The 15172-nt window shown below is 43.6% G+C and overlaps 1 protein-coding gene across 6 annotated transcripts in view; it reads left to right on the top strand.

Annotated features, from left to right (window-relative positions):
* The window catches only part of PLCB4 (phospholipase C beta 4), a 246337-nt gene that overhangs the window by 48031 nt on the left and 183134 nt on the right, over positions 1-15172 (top strand). For all 6 annotated transcript variants that reach the window (XM_081905997.1, XM_081905989.1, XM_081905994.1 and 3 more), the window contains exon 2: positions 10528-10583. The gene's annotated coding sequence lies outside the window, so the exon portion shown is untranslated. The remainder of the gene's footprint in view (positions 1-10527; positions 10584-15172) is intronic.

Below are 15172 nucleotides of genomic sequence, written 5' to 3'. Positions count from 1 at the left end.
ATCGGATGATTGTCCCTAATCCAGTTTGCTTGCAGAAGCATTTGACAGACAGCTGGAAAATCCCACCCACCCTTAATATATTTTTGTACTTTTCTCTGTGTATGTGTGTAAATAATATGTCTTTCACCCATAGCAACCATGACAGGGTTTTATAAATGAAGCATTGTTGTGATTGTTTGAACAACGTTTAAATTTTAATCCACTTCCTGAAACTTCTTTTTAGTGCAGCAATAAAGAACAAAGCAACAATGTGTTAAGTTTTCTTTTCGCCAACACATTGCTACTATGAACCTGTTCATCTTGGGCACTTGGAAAGCTTAACTGTGATTAAGCCTTTGATTTCTTTTTTAAAAAGAACAAATTAAATAGGTGCTTGTACTGTATTTCCTTTGAGAGTTTGGAATGCCCCTTTCTCCCTTTCACAGTCTTAGGAGAACTCCTAAATTTGCTGAACTACAGAAATAAAAATTTTAAAAAATCAAGGGGGGGAACATAAACTCTGTGGTGTTGTTGTTGTTGCTTTGGGGGGATGAACTAGGAATGACACCACAAAACAGACCAATAAGGGCTGAGCCATGGAATCCTGCCTGGAATGTTTCCCCAACCCTTTCATAGATTAAAATAGGTTTGTGTTGCATACAGATGTCAGTTTAAGAAAATTATTTAATGCAATTGTGCCATCCTTAATGGTTTTAAAATTTTTTAAAAAATGGATTTTTTTTTATCCAGTCCTTCAGGTGTGGGATTAATTCTGGCTTCTCTCAGCAGCCGATACACTTTTTTTGCCCCAAACGTTGAAACAAATTAATAACCAAAGCAAGATAGGCGGCCTCTTTGAGACGGTATCTCATGCTTTACTCCCATGAACTTGGCAGATAGAAATGAAAGTTTTTATAACCTTGAAGTAAGTGTATGGGAAAATGCGGCCGAGAAAGACACAGCGTGAGGCTTAGGGGTTGTTGTTTTGTTTTTTATAAAAAGACAAACCATTCAAAACACACCCACCCGCCCCTCCTCCTCCTCCTCCTCATAGGAGCACAAATAACTCTTCAATATCCTTGAAGAGCTGTGGACTAGAAAATAAATGTAAGATGAAAAATACATTACTTTGTGCCCACAAAAGTATTTAAGAAAGTAATTAACAATTAGTTGGAATGCAACAGGAAATGGAAGGAAGCTTGTTCCCTCATCTCTTTCCCCCGAAGACCAGCAAGTTTTAATTATTGTTATCTTTATTTACACTAATTGTCTGGAGCTGTTTGGAAAGGATGGAGGAATGGGAAAGAATTGAAACCCGAGGTGCCATTTCCATCTCCTTCACGTACCACACAGGTCTCGGCTGCTGCTGATGTGATACTGGGCACCTCTTCCTAAAGTGCTTGCAAAAGCTGCAAGCTTGTCGGATGAGATTTAGAAGCCTGATGGTGCAAATGAAGGAAGCATCTTAGTTGTTGACCAGAGAGGAAAGGAAGTGTTTCATACAGCCTGTAGACATCTATATCTCTTCCTGCCTGAGATTGTAATGTCGTCATTGCACAAATCTTGTAGAGAGGTTGGCTGTTCAATGGGCATTCATTCAGATTTGATTGGAGGGAGATTAGACAATATCCCTACTTTCAGGTACATTCTCCTGGCAATTTGTTGTTGTTTAGTCGTTTAGTGTCCGATTCTTTGTGACCCCATGGACCAGAGCATGCCAGGCACTCCTGTCTTCCACTGCCTCCTGCAGTTTGGTCAAACTCATGCTGGTAGCTTCGAGAACACTGTCCAACCATCTCATCCTCTGTTGTCCCCTTCTCCTTGTGCCCTGAATCTTTCCCAACATCAGGGTCTTTTCCAGGGAGTCTTCTCTTCTCATGAGGTGGCCAAAGTATTGGAGCCTGAGCTTCAGGATCTGTCCTTCCAGTGAGCACTCAGGGCTGATTTCCTTAAGAATGGATAGGTTTGATCTTCTTGCACAATTTACTGCAAAAAGTCCATTTAGAGGTTCAGCGGGGAAGCAGCTGTGTTGGGCAAAAGCGCCGATTCCATACACCCTGGGCAATATATGGCAGCAGAAGATTTTGCAAACAATTTACACACCTGTTTTTCCTGCTTGACCCCTTGTGAAGGATGAAATCCCAAATGTTGATAACCTCTAAGCAGAATATAGCTGGAGTCATGCAGTGACTGGGAGCAGGTGGGAACTGGGTTGTAGAAAATGTGACAATCTAAAAACCGGCAATTGTCATGTGGTTTATTTTAGTTTAATGATTGGTGAAGTTTGCTTTAGTGGAAAGATAAGATCTGACTTGTGGGACATCTTATGATAGTTGTGGTTATAATGGGTGGTGTATGATCCTTGTCTACGAAGGACCAAAACATTTGGCGGAAGCTCCATTTGATCTTTGGTAATGAAAAGTGCACCATTCCAGGGAAAAATAAGTGTGTTTCAGCTCGAATGTTGTGAAATAACTCCACCTATCTCTGTTGAGTGTACTTTAGAAACATGTTGTTCATAGATGGTGGCTGTAATTTTCTCTCCTTTTGCAGCGTGTTTATGGTTTATTTGCTTCTAGCAGTGTGTTTATGGAAGCTGTGTCTGCTCACAGACAGCAAGGCTGGAAAACCTCAAATATCTGTTTGAAAATGCCATTTTTATTTGCCTGAAATTCAGTTCTATGCAGGGTTGGCTCTCAACCATTGAAGGTGATTTCTAAATCGTTTGCAGTTGTTGTTGTTGTTTTTAAAGCAATCTTATTTTACAGTCTTATTTGCAGACTGTCATCTTTTGGCTTCTTCCCTTTCACACTGTTATGGTGCTGTGTATAAATATAAGTACCGAGGATGTACAAAACAGGCAACTCCCGCCAGGTCATGCCAGCTAGAATAGGCAAACTGTGTGGCAGGGATGTCTGCCCCCTTGCCTGCTGCATCTCCCTCCATAAGTAATGGGGGCAGGAGTCTTCCTGCAGCCAGGGACATAATTCAGTTATGTTTCATGGCTGTGTTTGCAAGGACCTGGTCACTGTCAGACTTCATTAACTAGATGATAAGAGAAGTCATTTCACTTTCACTCACATTCCCCCCAAATCTGTATATCCCTCTGGCCATGTTTGTGATTTGCCTGTTCTCTCTGCAGAGCCTTAAATTAAGTGAATATTGAACTGCACATGGGAACTATTATCATTTGTCAATTGCATAATCGTGCTTTGTCATAGAAACTTGACAAGAGGAGCCAGTCCTGGTGTTCTGTTGCTGCCAAACCATGGAGACGATGTGCTTTGGTGACTGTGCTTACCCTCTCTCTCTCCTTTTCCTTTACAAATGATAACAATGCATTAAAAAATGTGTCCACGCTGTGAAAACAACTGCATTATAGAATCAGAAATGGTTGTGAGGGGAAGATTGCTGGTGGCAGTCAACCAAACTGTTTTGGTCTATAAGGACATCACACCCTCCAACATTTTTCTAATGAAAATAGGGACGTAAATACATTTATAATAACAACAGCAACAGCAGCAACAACAACAATTTATTATTTATACCCCACCCATCTGGCCGGGCCTCCCCAGCCACTCTGGACAGCTTCCAACAGGATATTATAAACACAATAAAACTTCAAACATTAAAAACTTCCCTAAACAGGGTTGCCTTCAGATGTCTTCTAAAAGTCAGATAGTTTATTTCCTTGACTTCTGGTGGGAGAGCGCTCCACAGGGCGGGCGCCACTACTGAGAAGGCCCTCTGTCTGGTTCCCTGTAAGCTCACTTTTCACAGTGAGGGACCTGCCAGAAGGCCCTCGGAGCTGGACCTCAGTGTCTGGGCAGAACGATGGGGGTGGAGACGCTCCTTCTAATTTACATTTCAAAATATTCATTTAAACAACCTTAAATCAATGACAAAAAAAATTCCTTCCAGTAGCACCTTAAAGACCAACTAAGTTAGTTCTTGGTATGAGCTTTCGTGTGCATGCACACTTCTGAAGAAGTATCTGAAGAAGTGTGCATGCACACGAAAGCTCATACCAAGAACTAACTTAGTTGGTCTTTAAGGTGCTACTGGAAGGAATTTTTTTTGTTTTGACTATGGCAGACCAACACGGCTACCTATCTGTAACTTAAATCAATGACTTCCCTTCTTCTTTTTCCGTGTTCATTTTGCACACCATGCATCTCTGCATATTTTACATGCGCTAAACCATTCAGTATCCCATAGTTACATCCATCAAAACTTATTTACACTGTTGAATTTATCTTAATGCTACCAGCATTTTTTAAAGTATATAATTTTCATCTATATATTCAATAAATACTTTCCAGTCTTCTTTAAACATACATTCTTCTTGTACTCTTATTCTATATGTTAAATCTGCAAGCTGCCTGTATTCTATCAGTTTAAGTTGTCATTCGTCTTTGTTGGGACCTCGCTCATTCTCCATTTTTGGTCTAGAAAAACACGGGCTGTGGTGTATACAAAAATAACCTTTTTTGACATCTGGGAATTTTCATCTGAATTATCCCCAACGAAAAGGACTCGTGTTTTGAGGTTTTTTGGAAAGGTATTTTTAAACATTTTTTTCCCCCAATTCATTATATATCATTTCCCAATACTCTTTTATCCTTGTACAAGTCCACCACCTATGATAAAATGTACCCTCAACTTCATTACAACTCCAGCACTTATCTTATTTGGACTTGTACTGTATAAGTCTTCCTTGGAGGTTTTCAAACAGAGGTTGGATGGCCATGGATGCTGTAGTTGAGATTCCTGGACTGGACTAGATGATCCTCGGCATCTCTTCCCATGCTACAATACAATGATTCATTGTTCATGGATCCAGGAAGAAATAAAGAAAATACTAAGTATATCATACAGTAAAAGGCCAGAGGCATTCTTTTTAGGAATTTTAAATGATGATATTCCATAAGACAAAACTATTTTTTTCTTATACGCGACGTCTGCAGCAAGAATCCTGGTGGCTAAGTATTGGAAAGGGAATCAGTTACCCACTAGGGGGAGAGTGGCTATGTAAGCTTTCAGAATACTTAAAGGTAAAGGTAAAGGTACCCCTGCCCGTACGGGCCAGTCTTGACAGACTCTGGGGTTGTGCGCCCATCTCACTCAAGAGGCCAGGGGCCAGCGCTGTCCGAAGACACTTCCGGGTCACGTGGCCAGCGTGACATCACTGCTCTGGCGAGCCAGAGCTGCACACGGAAACGCCGTTTACCTTCCCGCTGGTAAGCGGTCCCTATTTATCTACTTGCACCCGGAGGTGCTTTCGAACTGCTAGGTTGGCAGGCGCTGGGACCGAGCAGCGGGAGCGCACCCCGCCGCAGGGATTCGAACCGCCGACCTTTCGATCGGCAAGTCCTAGGCACTGAGGCTTTAACCCACAGTGCCACCTGCGTCCCCGCTTCAGAATACTTAGAATTAGCCAAATTGACAGACATAATAAGACAAAAACCAAAAAGTGAAGTAAAAAAAGAATGGGAGTGCCTAAATGAATACCTTAAAAGTCAAGGTTCGAGGACAGAAATCTGGCTGAGTCTGGAATAACCTTGTGAAGTGAAAGGACAAGAAAGAGGGATTTATATTTAGATGTTAGGATAGAGATGATAAGGAAAACAGGAAGACACAATGAGAGATAAAGGAGGTGCTGTAGGATTGGTCAATGTTTGTTTTTTTAGTGTTTATATTATTAACTTGTAAGATATGGATTTTTTGGTTTTTTGAATGTTAGATTTTGTGTTTTGTGTATTGTTATTTTTTGATATATTTTGTGTTGTTTTTTGGAAAAATACTAATAATATATATATATATATATATATATATATATATATATATATGCTTTCGTAGATTTTCACGGGTACAGGAATGCAGGTTTTGGTGTCCTCGGGTGTCTTCCCGTGTAAAAGTTGGGGTGTCTAGGCGACGTTTCGACGAGGTCTCACTCGTCATCTTCAGGCTGGTGCTTTCGGCTTCTTGTTACTGGAACAGAGCAGGATCTCAGTGTTTGAGTTCCTATAAATACTGTTGAGGGGGTGTGGTGTATAGCCTCCAATGTTCTGGGCAGAGAGGAAGTTCCCAGGCTAGTGTGCCTTTTCTTCTTTTGTTCCTTAATTACTTGAGGGATATCTTGAGTGATTTCTTGGGTGATATCCTGAGTACCACTTAGGTGGGTCATTAGGTGTGGATTAGTTGCTAAAGTCTTTGTGTCTTGACCTCTTGACACAAAGACTTTAGCAACTAATCCACACCTAATGACCCACCTAAGTGGTACTCAGGATATCACCCAAGAAATCACTCAAGATATCCCTCAAGTAATTAAGGAACAAAAGAAGAAAAGGCACACTAGCCTGGGAACTTCCTCTCTGCCCAGAACATTGGAGGCTATACACCACACCCCCTCAACAGTATTTATAGGAACTCAAACACTGAGATCCTGCTCTGTTCCAGTAACAAGAAGCCGAAAGCACCAGCCTGAAGATGACGAGTGAGACCTCGTCGAAACGTCGCCTAGACACCCCAACTTTTACACGGGAAGACACCCGAGGACACCAAAACCATATATATATATATATATATATATATTATGAAATATATTATTTCGTGAAAATCTACGAAAGCATATATATATATATATATATATATATATATATTATGATTCATTGTTGTGGGAGATATGAACCTCTTGACAATCCTCTCCATGGGATTTGGTGTTTCTTTATCCTAGTCTTCCTCAACATGGTGCCCTCTAGATGTTGTTGGGGCTCCATTTCCCATCAGCTCCAGCACGTATAGCCATAGTAGTCAAGAGCCTAACACTATTTGGAGGGCACCGGGTTGGGGATGGCTGTACTGGCCCACAGTGACACAGGAGGCTGCATTATGCCATGTTAGACCATGGGCCCATTTAACTCATTATTGTCTTGACTGAAAGGTAGTGGCTTTCTGGGGTATAATATAGGGGACACTCTCAGCCCTGTCTGAAGATTGAGCTGGGTATTGAACCTTGAGACCATGGGGGGAAATTATGTACACTTGAAAACGTTGGCAGCATTAAAATGAATTCAACAGTGTAAATAAGTTTTGATGGTTGTAGCAAAGGAATACTGAATGGTTTAGTTTTTGTAAAATATGCAGGGATTTATGGTATTGTACTGGGACGCAGGTGGCACTGTGGGTTAAACCACAGAACCTAGGACTTGCCAATCAGAAGGTCGGCGGTTCGAATCCCAGCAACGGGGTGAGCTCCCGTTGCTCAGTCCCTGCTCATGCCAACCTAGCAGTTCAAAAGCACATCAAAGTACAAGTAGATTAAGAGGTACCACTCCGGTGGGAAGGTAAACGACGTTTCCATGTGCTGCTCTGGTTCACCAGAAGCGGCTTAGTCATGCTGGCCACATGACCCGGAAGCTGTACGCCGGCTCCCTCGGCCAATAAAGCGAGATGAGCGCTGCAACCCCAGAGTCGGCCATGACTGGACCTAATGGTCAGGGGTCCCTTTACCTTTACTATGGTACTGTAAAATGAACCATGGAAAGAGAAGAAGGGAAGTCATTGATATTTTAAGGATTTTTAAATGAGTATTTTAAATTGTAAAACAGAATAATTAATACAAATTATATAAATGACAAAAGAGAACCTGGGACCTTCTACATGCTGAGCCCGTGAGCTCGTTCTGCCCTTCTGCTTCACTGCTAGCTATTTTGTGCTGATTTTGTGGAAGGTGGAGCTGAAGCATTTGCCACACATGATAGTGGGGAAAGGGGGGGGGGAATCGTGGAGTGTGAAATGTGGCCCACCATCCTGCAATTTCATTTTGCCTCTTCTGTGGTTGTGCACAACAACAGCAATGCACTGCCGTGGACCTCCGTGCCATTTTATCTTGGCTTGGAGATGCTTCAGGCTCTGGGCGAGGAGCTGTGGAAGGGTGCTTAAAGCTCACATCTCCCTGTTGCCAAGGCAACAGGCTGATGCTTGCTCTCTTTCAGTGTCATGCTGCAAGACTTCAGCACAGGAGAGAGAGCGCTGCTCTCAGGCAAAGTGCACTTGTCTTGCTTCCAGCCCTGTGCTGCAAGGCTGCAGTGCAGCACAGGGACAGAAGGAGATGGGTATTCTTGTTGCATCTCTGAAAGGAGCCTGTTCATCCTGCTTGGCAGCCTCTGAAAGGGGGCTGCAAAGCTCCAGGATGTAATTTGACTCAGCCCCAGCTTTCTGTGCTATTACAGTATTATTATTTTGGACAGTGAAGGATGCACTCCAATTATTGCTTTGGGCATGTGCTACTCAACTAAGTTTGGGAGTACCTAACTTGGATGAAGCTGGCTTTGGAACCCTCCGTGAAAATGAAACGGGGCTACAGTTTGAATTCATGTGCTTTTTATTTTATTTTTACATTTACAGTGGTACCTCAGGTTACATATGCTTCAGGTTACAGACTCCGCTAACCCAGAAATAGTGCTTCAGGTTAAGAACTTTGCTTCAGGATGAGAACAGAAATCGTGCTCCGGTGGCGCAGCAGCAGCAGGAGGCCCCATTAGGTAAAGTGGTGCTTCAGGTTAAGAACAGTTTCAGGTTAAGTACGGACCTCTGGAACGAATTAAGTACTTAGCCCAAGGTACCACTGAAGCAAAGTTCTTAACCTGAAGCACTATTTCTGGGTTAGCGGAGTATGTAACCTGAAGCATATGTAACCTGAAGCGTATGTAACCTGAGCTACTACTGTACATTCTGCCTTTCCCCCAAGGAGCTTAAGGCACGTAACACAATTCGCCATCCTGCCCATTTTATTCTCACAACAGCCCAGTGAGGCAGGTTAGTCTGAGAGACTGTGACTGGCCCTAGGTCCTTCAGTGAGTTTCATCGCTGGGTGTGGGTTTGAACCCTAATCTCCCAGGCCGCAGCCCAGATGCTTATCTTATGGTGCTGAATACTAGCAAGTTGCATGGGAGTTTGCGGTCAAAACAAACAGAATTGAGATGTGAGGAGCTGGGCAGAGAAATGGACAGGTAAAAGGCTCACAAACATCAGCTTGGAGCTGAAGCGGAAGGTGACGTCATATGTGTGGAGGCAGGTTAATGTGTCTGTAGCGGTCATGTGTTTGCGCCTCCCCACTGAAAAAGCAAGCAAGACCTGGACTGTGATGCAAAGGGACGCTTTCTCCACACTGCACTCACCCAATCTACAGCTAGTCCTAGGAGGAAAGTTCCCATTGCTTCCTGCAGAGGCATCCCGGGGAAAAAATTACAATTTCAGGGGTGGCGATAGCGACTGAGGATTTTCAGTGGGACTGCCGTGTTGGGGAAAATGTTAAAGCCACTTCCGGGCCTGCCCCAGGAGGTGGGGTTGCGGGCTTCACGCCCACCCCACGTGAGCGGGGGCTGGCTCCAGCCCCCGCGAGAGCAGGGGAATCCCCGTCGGGCCTGCCCCCCCAGCCAGCCAATCAGCTGGTTGGCTGGGGGGCGTGGCTTGACCTATTTAGGGCCAGCACGGAGGGGGCTCGCCCTCTTTTCGCCAGCTCGCCCCCACGTTTTCCCACCCTCCCTCCCTTTAAGCAGGTTAGGCTTAGACAGTCCTTTGACATTGCTACGGACTTTGGTCTGTCGCCGCTTGGGGCATGGTAGGAATTTTTCCCAATCGGCAATTTCGGGCCTTTTGGTTTTTCGCCTACCTCGTAGCAACTCGTCACAACTTCTCGGCATTGGCGGTAGGCATTGGTAAGAAGGGGTTAAGATGATGTGGGGGGGGGGAGGAACGCCATCACCTCCCCCCAGCGAGCGAAGGGTGGTCCGTTAAAGGACCCCGGGGGCGTGGCCCTGTCCGAAGCCTATGGAGGTGTGGGCCAAAGGCACGCCCCAGAGCGGTGACCCGGGGGAGCTCCTAGTCGACGTGCCTCGCGGGAGTCTCCCCCGATATAAGGTTAACCCTTCCCCGTGTCTCCAGCAAATGGGCTGGAGCCGGATAGTCGTTAGGACCAATGCCTATGCCAATGCCTCTCATTCCTGAATTCAATAAAGTTGTGGCCTAATTCGCCCAATTAACCTTACATTACGGTGTCTTGTGTCTTTATTTATCCTGGTGGGGGCGGGAACTCGCCACACAATCCCTTCCTTGTGGACTAAAATGCTGGTCCTGCTTTCTCCCCATCCCCTGCTATTGTTATAGCAAAGGACTGAACATGCACACTCTCAACATCTCTTTTCAGGCTGTTAGACCTGCATGGAGCAATGTGAAATGTTGGCGGACTTCAGATCAAATTACGTTTTAAGGACGCCCTAAAATCTTGGGACACCAGCCTGCCCTTGTCTCATTTATTTTATTAGGTTTAAGTGCATGCTTAACTCCTGTTGCAATCAGCGATTAAACCTTGGATTGTGCCCTTGGCTATCACTTGATGTCATTAATGGGGAGATGCCCAAGTTGTGTGTTTTGAACAGCGCCGTAAATATCAATTGTGGAAATGCAATTTAATTTAGAGTGCTGTGAACTTCGCCACGCCACATTTTTCACCGCTTCTTGTTTTTTTCCTTTTCTTTTTCATAGACAAAAGAGCTGTTCTTCACAGCGAGCACTTCTAAGATGTTAACTTGATTGAAAAGGTAGGTATCCTCTCATGTAATCTAACTGAAAACTTGCAGTGTACTGAGAAATGGTAGGATCTGGTACATGGAAGTGGAAATAAAAATGGGCTTCTTTCTCAGAGGTTTAATTGGGGGCTGTTAGGAACGGTTGAAACCAAGCTGTCTCTGAATACACAGAATACAAGGCTGCCCTATTTCTGTAGTAACTACTCTCTTTTATTTTTAATTTATTTAATCATTTTTTCAATACAAACAACAACTGCAAAAGGCACAACAAAAACCACAATAACACAATGTGACAATTCAGATTTGAGTACTGAAATACCTACGACTACACCTTTTTAACAAGATTTCCCCACCTCTTCTTCCCCTACTTCCCACTACTGTCTGTCTTATCACTTAAATATTCCTTCCAGATTTCTTCATATTTATCCATTCTTAATTTGCGCCGACATGCAATTCATTCGTATGTAGCTAGTCTGTCCATATTATCAATCCATGTGCTCAATGGAATATTTTTGTGGCTCTTCGAATTCATCAAAGCAAGTTTTTTTTGCTTCTAATATGGCACGGTACATCCATTTTTTTTAGCCCTTTTAATCTCCCACATTTCTGGAATATAATTGGGGGCTGTTAGGAATGGTTGAAACCAACATTCTCTGCTTTCCTTGCTCCTCTGTCTCTGAATACACAGAATACGAAGCTGCCCTATTTCTGTATGTTTTGCAGCTGTAGCAAAGGGAGGGGAGAACGTTTGGTTCTCCAGCTGTTGGACTACAGCTCCCTTCAGTCATAACTACTGTCTGTGCTGACTAGGGTTGATGGGAGATGTAGTTCAGCAGCATCTTCAGGGGCAACTTCCCCCAAATCTCCTGTAGCTAGTTTTCTACCTTTTTGGATGAGGCATCAGCTGCTTTTTAAAAGTAAATTGTGGATGTGCAGTTCTGCCTCCCCTCCCAGATTGACTCCCTGTGCCTGCAGTTTGTCAACTTAAAATTGGGACCTGTGTGTGTGTGTGTGTGTGTGTAGGCAGGCAGGCAGGCAGATAGGGAACCCTTTGCATTTCTGATCCAGATCAGACTTCCTGCACTTGTTGTTTGCACTGCAGCGGGAGCTCCAATTTGAGTTCCACAATCTGAATCAGAATTGTGGCAGGGGGAAAAAGGTTTAAGCCCCCCTCCCTGGTCCCGATCCAGATTGGTTCCCCTAAACCTGCATATATATTTTTAAAGTAATCAAGAAATGTGCGTGTGCCCAGCTCTTCAAGTTTGGCTTCTTACAGATTGTGCTTCACACACAATTCACTACCATGCATTTCAACCCTGGTTGAGAATTAGGTTTTGCCACTCAGTGGGATTTGACAGCCTGAGACAGTGAAGGTTTTGTAGGTAGTGGCCTGGTTCTCATGTCACACTAAACTGTGGTTTGAAACAATCTATGGTTCACTGAGCCGGTGCATGCTGCTTAAAAGTTCTTGCAGTGTTCCTCCTCCACTCTTACTGCCATCATGCTGCAGATGAAACAAACCAGAGACTGGCTTGGCCTGTTGTCTGAACCCTGGCTCCCGGTTTGTTTCTCTCCAAACAATGAACAGTAATCGAGGTTTGTTCTTGGCTATTTGCTTGCGATTTTCTCAGAGGCTGGTGTGAAACATATTACAAGCCCAAGATGACACCGCGAGCCAGGCTCTGGCTTGTTTCATTTGTGGCATAACAACAACAGGAGAATGGGAGGTGCACCATGGGTATTTTTTGAGCAGGAATTGATACCCATTCACATTCAACTATAGTTGGGTTGTTGTTGTTTTAATGCTATGGTTTAATGTGATGTGCAGACCTTGGACAAGTGTGTGTTTGAGCAGGTTTTCATTTATATGTATATAAATATAAAACATGCCAGAATAGAACGGCATCTCATTAGTATTTTAGATGTTTACTGAATTTGATGTGCCTAGCAGGAACGAAGTCTGCGTACTGGGGATTTAAAAGAAGAGATGGCAGGGGGGAAGGATTCATCAGTCCAAAGAATGTAGCTGGATTTTGCATGCTTGTCGCCAAATGAGACTCGAGGTGTCTACATAAGGTTCAGAATAATTCTGTGTTACAGAATGACGGAGCAGTTTAGTTGCTGAAGGATGCTTCTGGCAATTTCTGTAACATAAGGGCAATTTGTGTCTGTTATACAAATTCCATCTGATTTCTGTCAATCAGGCCTGTGTGATTTGGTGCTCGTCAAGCCAACAAACCAGCCCATCGGCAATGGAAGGTGGCCCAGCAATAATTAGATATACCTATAAGTTTTATCACATACCTGATACTGCCCAAACACCTGGGAAGCTGGTGTTTGGCTCAGTAGATCCTAGGTTGTGTATGTGTGGACAAGGGTTTGCAGAAGGTAACTTTTTAATTTTACTTTACTTTTAGGGTTTTTAAAAAAATAATATTATTTAAATTTAGTTTTGGGAGTGACTACAGCTCTCCTAAAATCTCTCTCTCTCTCTTGTTTTCTCATTCTTAAATGGTGACAGCTGACTCTTCAGTAACTCCCTTTCATTAGAAATGAAACATGTCCAGCATGGAAATGTAGGAATGTTAAGGACAGTAGGAAAGGATATTTTGGATAAGTATTATGCTTCCTTCACTCACACCAATATAGCTGGAAGCTAGTCTGCAGATTTCTTTGAATCTCTTAGTTAAGATTATTTCCTGATGTCCCCTTTAATCCCTCTTAAAAGAATAAAGACACAAAAGTCTTTCTGACTAAAGTAACAAAAAGTTGACTCACATTTCAGTTCCCAATTTGATCCCTGAAAGGCAGGCTTTACATAGTAGTTACATAAAGAGTGAGCTCATCTCAAACAGAGACTAAACTCATGTGCTGCTGGCTGAGAGTCAGCAGACAGCAAAATTACATTAAGATGACAAAATGGCTGCAGGAGAGCAGCATGGCAGCAAAATAACAGCAAGACAAGTGAGCAAGTGAAGCAAGGAAATCAAGACGGAGAAAATGGCTGCAGGACTCGGCTCTTTTATGGAGTCAACCAGAGCCACCCCCATCTAGGTACACTGGTGGCACTGTGGTCTAAACCACTGAGCCTCTTGGGCTTGCTGATCAGAAGGTCGGCGGTTTGAATCCCCGTGACGGGGTGAGCTCCCGTTGCTGTACCAGCTCCTGCCAACCTAGCAGTTCGAAAGCATACCAGTGCAAGTAGATAAAGAGGTACCGCTGCAGCGGGAAGGTAAACAGCGTTTGCATGCACTCTGGTTTCCGTCACAGTGTTCTGTTGCACCAGAAGCAGTTTAGTCATGCTGGCCACATGACCTGGAAAGCTGCCTGTGGACAAACGCCAGCTCCCTCGACCTGAAAGTGCGCCGCAACCCCATAGTTGCCTTTGATTGGACTTAACCATCCAGGGGTCCTTTACCTACGCCCATCTCCCAGCTCACATGCAGGGGGAGGATGCTCCAGACCAGGGGAACAGGAAGTTACACTGACTGGAGTAACATCCCCCTGCCTGTGCCCGCTCTAGGGAAACAAGGAATGTTGATTTGACTGTACCAATGGATTACATCCCACAGGAAGAATTCTCTTGCTGGTAGCCAGCAGGAGTCTGTGGACACTCACTGCATGTCCTAAAAGGCATTGGTGGATGATAGGGATTGCCTATCTAAGGAGATATTCAGGCCCTGGCAGGGGTGGTGGTGGAAATCATGCCTTCATGATAGACATCAAAAAAAAATGTTTGCGGTAAGGAGGGGGCAAAGCCTGTCATTTGATCACCACTCCCTGGTATGACAAGATGCCAGCTTAAGGGGTCTTAGTGTTGAGGGGGAAACTGGCAGATTGCAGAAAAGCAGGAAAGTAGCATGCACTGGCAGAACACACCAGTGGTTTAAGCCAGTGGTTCTCTTTTTTTCCATCATTTTTATTAACTTTTCCATTTTGCATTTTAGAATATTCATTTAAACAACCTTAAAATATCAATGACTTCCCTTCTTCTCTTTCCATGGTTCATTTTGTATAACATAAATCCCTGCATATTTTATATAAACTCGCCGGTGCAAGTAAATAAAGAGGTACCACTGCGGCAGGAAGGTAAATTCAGAAGTCCATTATTACATAAATCAAAACTTATTTAGACTGTTGAATTTATCTTAATGCTGCCCACGTTTCAAATATACACAAGTTTCCCTCCATATAATCAATAAACATTTCTCCATCTTCTTTAAATGTATGTTCTTCTTGTTCTCTTTTTCTATATGTTAGGTCTGCAAGCTGCACATATTCCATCAGTTTAAGTTGCCATTCTGAAGCCAGTGGTTCTCAAAGGGGGTGGGAGGAGAGGATGGCAAATGTGGCAGGAAGATTCAGGGACAATCAAAGAAACATTTAAACATATCAGTGTAGTATCATATCATATTGCATTGTATCAAAAATATTTTTTTTCAGGAGGGGATATGCAACCACAAACACGCCTCTCTTTGAGAGCATTGTCTAGTCCAGTGTTTCCCAACCTTGTGCCTCCAGCTGTTTTTGAACTACAACACCCATCATCCCTGACTAGCAAGACCAGTGGCAAGGGATGATGGGAATTGTAGTCCAAAAAC

The sequence above is a fragment of the Podarcis melisellensis genome, assembly GCF_964234715.1.
Source record: "Podarcis melisellensis genome assembly, chromosome: 3".
NCBI classification, from domain to species: domain Eukaryota; kingdom Metazoa; phylum Chordata; class Lepidosauria; order Squamata; family Lacertidae; genus Podarcis; species Podarcis melisellensis.
The sequence above is the reverse complement of the archived record's forward strand: the minus strand, read 5'-3'. Positions and strand labels throughout refer to the sequence as shown.